We start from the raw sequence: 7,264 nt of genomic DNA on the forward strand, positions 1-7,264 counted from the left end.
AATTATATAAGTACATGTACATAATCTTTAAAAAGTTATTAAAATATAAAGTATATATTTACATATATTACTTTTCAGTTTGCATATGTTTGTTTAATGTTTTCTTTTTATATTTATGTACAATTAATTAATATAACTATTCCTTATATAATTTTTTTAAGCAATTAATTTAATTAAATGTAATAGTAGCGATTGAAATAGATAGAAAAATGGAAATAAATAAATGTGTATGTGTGTGTGTGTGTGTGTGTGTGAGTGTGAGTGTGTGTGTGTGTGTGTGTGTGTGTGTGTGTGTGTGTGTGTGTGTGTGTGAGTGTGTGTGTGAGTGTGAGTGTGTGTGTGTGTGTGTGTGTGTATCTCAAATAAAAACTATGAGAAGTTAGGCAATTCAATTTACGAAATAAATGTATAATAAACAGAAGTGTTAAGAAAACAGTGGATAAACAGAGACACAAACGATGAAAGCAGGTCAACGGTGTGTGGCTCATCAGCTCTCTCTCTCTCTCTCTCTCTTCCTGTCTTTCTTTGTCTCTGTCGCTCTCTTCCTTCAGTCTTTTATCATCAAAGAGCACATCTGTTTGCTGTAGTTCTTCGCTGCCTCTTAAGTGTGCTCCCTTCACCTTGACCGGCTCACTTGTATTGTTAGTGAAGAGGAGGAGTAGAAATAAACAGGAATGAGAACGAGAGGCGTACAGTACCTTCCTAAACACCAGGGAAGAGAAGAATTTGATACTTTGTTTCAGTTGAAGTTTGTGATGTCCCTGAACAGACCAGACACAACAAACCATCTGTTATTGTTCCTGGCATTTTTTTTATTGCAAGGAAATTAATGTACTATATTTTTATTTAATAGTTCTGATCTATTGATTACCGTTTTTTTTTCATTAATTACCTATTAGGTATTTTTGTTATACATCTATGTATTACTGAAAATAGACCTAAAAATGAAATTTCCAACTTAAATAGTTGTAAATCTTGAATGTTTGGAGCACAGACTTAAGTCTGATTTCTTTTTAAAGAAGACACTTGGCAGATTATTGCTGAAGTGAAAAAAAAGTTATAGAAGCTTATGTTTATTATTATGAAAAATGCACAGAATACTATTTTATCTAAATAAAAATATAGAATTATAATATAAAATATATAATATATAAAATATAGAATTATAAAATATAAATTTATATAGAGCTATTTGAAAGTATAGGTAAAACGTATGAGACTGGCATTATTTGCATTATATATTTTATTTGCTTTATCTGTCCAGTATTAACTACTGACCCAAATATTTGACAAAAAATAAAATTATGGTAATTATTAAATGCATGATGTGCTGTTGACAGAGCTTCATTTGAGCTGAAGCAGAAACACTGAACATCTCTGACCTGATCAAACAGAAACCGGTGTGACGTTTAGCAATGCATCTGACACAAACAAATACAACATACTGTAAATTATCAGAAAGTCTTTCCGATCAGGAAAGCCGTGGTAAATCTGCCGAGCATCATTTGCTGCCCTTAAACAACTGACACGATTCATTCTGGAGGATTTGACGAGAGTCTAATGGCATTCGGCCGTGTTCAGGCTTTCCTGAGGCTAACAGCTGCAACACAACACATCCGAGAGAGACAGATGTGTCTCACACACACACACACACACACGTGCACATCACAAACACACACACACTGTTTACAGTCATCCGTTCTGTCCGACAGAGCTCGTCAGGAACAGCTGTAGATTAGACTTACAGTAACAGGTTTATTTCACCCAACAGCTATTTATGCTCATTAGAAAAACATGTGGTTAGCTTATTAGCATGCTAACGTCACACAGCGCTTCACATCAGTCACTAACGGCTGGGTTTACAGTCCTGTTTACTACAAGTTACAGCACAAAATAAGAAAATCAATCAATCAAATCAAATCAATCATGTCTCATATATAATCAATCATGTGTTTCAACTGCGCAAGAAAACATTTACTTTAGAAAAGCCGTTCATTTGCTAACTTTCTTACTATATCACATATTCTTTATGTTTTCACTTAACCTGTTAGTGATGTCTTCATTATTTAATGTATGTTTGAATCGATATGTTATGAAAAAACAAGTTTTTATGACATCCACACATATTTCAGCAATAAATTGGACTAGAAACATAATCATATTGTTATAAATGTATATAAAACCGTCAAATGTGCAATTTAGACGTCTGTATGCAACTGTTTTAGTTTAAGAGTTGGATTGAATTGAATTTGGATCATGTTGTTAATTTTAACCTTATATATATAAACTTTATATGACTAATTGCTTTAAACAGTATGTAAACTTTACAGCATTAGTTGAGAGATGTACTGTCCCTGACATATATATCCAAATGAATCAATACCTAACATCGAATCAAAATCTTAATTAAATTGAATCAAATACTTGTGAATTGGAATTGAATTGATTCGATTCTAGATCCAAAACACATTTTTCTTTATCTAAACTGTTAAACAGCCAGATTCTACACTGATTCCTGAAAATCCACTTTTCATTGTTGCATTGAATTAAAGAGTACTGTACCTTTAAGACTTCTGCTGCACAGTGTATATGTAAATAACCTTGATACTGGCAGAAAATATTAAGTGTTGTATGCCCATAAACAACCCAAAACAGAGAGCACGTGTACACCTGGAGTGATTTGATCTTCTGTGTCTGTGTTTTGTTCGTTCAGGTGAGATTTCAGAACGATTTCAGAATGAGTTACTTCTGCTTATTTCAACATGACATCTCAGAAAAACAATGAGAAGCTTCAAAGAGGATATTCACAGTAGTGACGTGAGATTAGAACGTAATTTATGAACTTCTCTCTTATCTGCTCACTGACTCAACTGAGGATTTTCCTGAGAAGAGCTTCGAATGGAGGTCCGCTTCCACTTTTAGAAAATTACTGGAACCCAATGAGATTCCTGACGATTCTCCAACATCTTCCTCTCATGCAGACGAAACGCTGTACTCAAAGAACTGATATTATATTGTGTTTTCTGGAATTGGCTTCAAAGTTTTAAATGCACAAATCTGTAATGAAAGGAAAAGAACAAAAATAAAATAAAAAAATAAAAATCGGAAAAAATCGGAAAAGAGAGAGAGAGAGGTTGGGGGGATAGGATAGAATAAAAACTTAATTAAAAGAATTACTTAATTCATATATATATATATATATATATATATATATATATATATATATATATATATATATATATATATATATATATATATATATATATATATATTTTTTTTTTTTTTTTTTTTTTTTTAATTAATTTATTTTTTTATAATTATGGTAAAAGTGCTGCACCCAAAAGAGAGAAAGAAAAAATATAATTTTGGCTGCAAATTTTAATTGCACAAATCTCCTAAAAAAAAAAAAATACCTAAAAAAAAAATCTATGAATTATAATAATAATTCAACAATCTGAAAAAAAAAACACAACTCAAAACAAATCTGTTAATATAAAATGCAATAAATTATAATGAATTCATAATTATAATAATTCAAAAACACAATTCCGCTAAAATAAAATACATCATTATAATAAATCATTTTAATTATAATAATTACATTTTTCAAAAAAGCAAGTCTGCTAAAATAAAATAAACAATTCCCCTGGGAATCACTTATTTTGGGCTGGGAATAGAGATCTGCTTCCACTTTTGTGTGATTTAGTTGGTTACATCGGACACGGATAACATGCTTCTCGAAACACACATGCAGTGTAAGAACTAGCGAGGTTTGGATGGATGAATTATTGAGTAAGAGCCCTTAGGCCCTTGACCTGCCCTTCAGCTTCATAATAAGAGTCTGGAAAGCATTTGCATCTCATAAAACATTTTTAACGGATGAGTCCCAGAGATCCTCCATCACTGTCCTGCGTGAACAGCTGCTCTCCTTCAGTCTGATCAGGGCTCTCCGGCTCAGAAAACATTTGTCAGGATGAGCTGATTTCCTGTTGCCTTCACACAGATGAGATCGCTTCCATGTATGAGCAGATAAACCTGGCTCAGGCCTTCATCTGGGGATATTAATAAAGCAAGGTCAATGTCCAGTGGCAGATTTATAGTTTAGGGTATAGCACCAGTGCAGTGGAGGGACACAGGACACAGATTTGACCTTGGACATTTAGTTGGCAACTCAAAAAAGTATCAAAAGTGTTTATAATAATCAGATTCTTATTAGCAGGGGAGGGGGAGGGGCATTCTCATGTGGGAGAGCGTCTGATTGGTCAAAAATCTGTGTAGTGCAGCATGAGTCATACATATTTTCCCATTTCCTGTAAGAGAAAGACTGCATATTTGAAATGCACAAATGTGCTAAAAGAAATTAATATTTTTTTTATTCTGGTAATATGTTAATTCAAAATATTTGCTGAAATAAAAATAAATAATTATAATAAATAAATTCAATTGTAATAATTAAAGAATTAATCCTGCTATATATATATATATATATATATATATATATATATATATATATATATATATATATATATATATATATATATATGTATATATATATATATATATGTATATATATATATATGTATATATATATATATGTATATATATATATATATATATATATATATATATATATGTATGTATATATATATATATATATATATATATACGTATATATATATATATATATACATATATATATATATATACATATATATATGTATATATATATATATATATATATATGTATATATATGTATATATATATATATATATGTATATATATATATATATATATATATATATATACATATATATATATATATATATATATATATATATATATATATATATGTATATATATATATATATATATATATATATATATATATATATATATATATATATATATATATAATTAACAAAAGACAATTACATTTTATTTTATTCATGTGGGCAAACACAAATCTGCTGTATATAAAATTTATGTAAATATAGAAAATATAAACATAATAAAAATAATTTGATTTGAATTTAATAATCTAAAACCATTTGCAGAAATAAAATAGTAATAACTATAATAAATAATTTCATTATAATAATTCAATAATTAGAAAACACAAATCTGCTAAATCTATAAGTAAAATCAATATACATATATATATATATATATATATAAAAAAGTGCTTCAATAAAATACTGATCTGTGTGCAGAAACACATATCTTTAAAATATAAAATAAATATCAATATATAATTTTTTATTTTAGTTAATAATATAAAGACAGTAGGTGAAATACAATTGAAATAATTTGAATAAATAATTAAACAGTAATAATAAATAAAATAAATCGACATATATGGAAAAAATAATTTAATTTTAATTGAATGATTCAAAGACTTTGGATAAAAATACAATTAAAATAATGATAATAAATAATTTAACTCTAATAATAAATAAAATAAATAGACATATATAAATAATAAAATACAAATTTAGTTACAGTAATTTAATAATAAAAAATATCTGCTGCAATAAAACACAAATCTTTAAAATTTAAAATAAAAATAAATATAGAATAAAATTATAATTCAAAAACATTGGGTGGAATACAATAGAAATATTTATAATGAATAATTAAACTGTAATAATAAATACAATTAATATTCATATATAAAAAATACAAATTTAATGAATGTAATTTAATCATTCAAAAATAACTGATGCAATAAAATAAAAATAAAATAATTTTACTTTTAAAATACTATTTAAAATACTTTGCATTTAATCAATATTTTGGGAAAGTATATTTGGGTAACGACTCACCTGTCAGGAGACACAGAGTTCAGGACTTTTAGCATAAGGTTTATATCTCATGTTTATATTGACAGTATTTCCTGCTAAACTAAAAAGAAATGAGACGGGACGGGCTGCAACAAACACTTTATGAGTCAAGGTTGAAAAACACTGCAGTAATAAATCAGAGCGGGTTCCCATTTGGTTTAGAGAGTTGATATGAAGCAAAACAGGATTTCAATTCTTATCTCAGCAGCAGAGACTGTATCCTCTAACCTGAATCATACGGGGACATTTACCTCACTGTTTCCACCACAAAACACACACACAGACAGCTCATTTATCCTACTAACCATTCATGCTGTGTGTGTGTGTGTGTGTGTGTGTGTTATCCGTGTGCTTCCTGTCAGGCTGATGTAAATGAATCATACACGTCCAGCTGTTTATGAGATCTGATGGTTATAAATGCAGTCTGGCAAACATCTGAAGTGAATCTTATGACCTTCATCAAAGTGAAACAGAGATGTTAGAATCCTGGACGTCTCAAATACACACATACAAAAAAAAAAAATTAAATAAAAAAAAAATAATAATAATATATATATATATATATATATATATATATATATACATGTCATTTGAAATAAAACAACGTAAAATAAATTAAAATGTTTGAGAAAATTAAATGCTAAAGTAAAATTGTTAAAAGCTTTAAAAAAAATCATTTTGTTATAATAATGAAAAAAAATGTTAAAAAAACTTATTTCATAAAAATAACCTATAAAATAACATTACGATAGGATACACAACGCATTTAAACCTAAATGTTTTTTTTTTTTGTAATTATCATTATAACAGTCTAGGTTTTTTTTTTTTAAGCTGTACTTTCAGTTATTTTAGTACATCAAACTAAACTAAATGACATTGAGAAATGTTGCTGAAATAAAATAAGTTTAAGTTTTTAAATAATTAGAGTTATATTGATCGTATTTCAAGTAAAGTAATTTATTACGACATTATTTTTATTATTTTGGGTCTTATTACATATTATTACATAAATGTATGCCTATATATATATATATATATATATATATATGCAATACACACACATAAATTTTGTATTCAGGGTGAAATATGATCTGTAAATATTCTACAGTGATGTCAATGGCTTTGTTTCACTGGTATGTTTAGGCTTGTCCCATATAACTGATCTATACAAGTACACACACAGCAAAGGATGGCCAACACACACACACACACACACACACACACACACACACACACACACACACACACACACTTGATTCTATAATCAATTGCACTTGACTGGTCGTATATCATCCAGCTCCTCACACACACACACACACACACACACTCGTCCTATTCTCTCCTCTGCCGGCTGCACATTTGCCAAGGTCGACACTAGGAAATGATCCGGAGATTGTGTCGGTAGATTTATGTCCTGGCTCTC

The sequence above is a fragment of the Carassius auratus genome, chromosome 37, assembly GCF_003368295.1.
Source record: "Carassius auratus strain Wakin chromosome 37, ASM336829v1, whole genome shotgun sequence".
In the NCBI taxonomy this organism is placed as follows: Eukaryota; Metazoa; Chordata; class Actinopteri; order Cypriniformes; family Cyprinidae; genus Carassius; species Carassius auratus.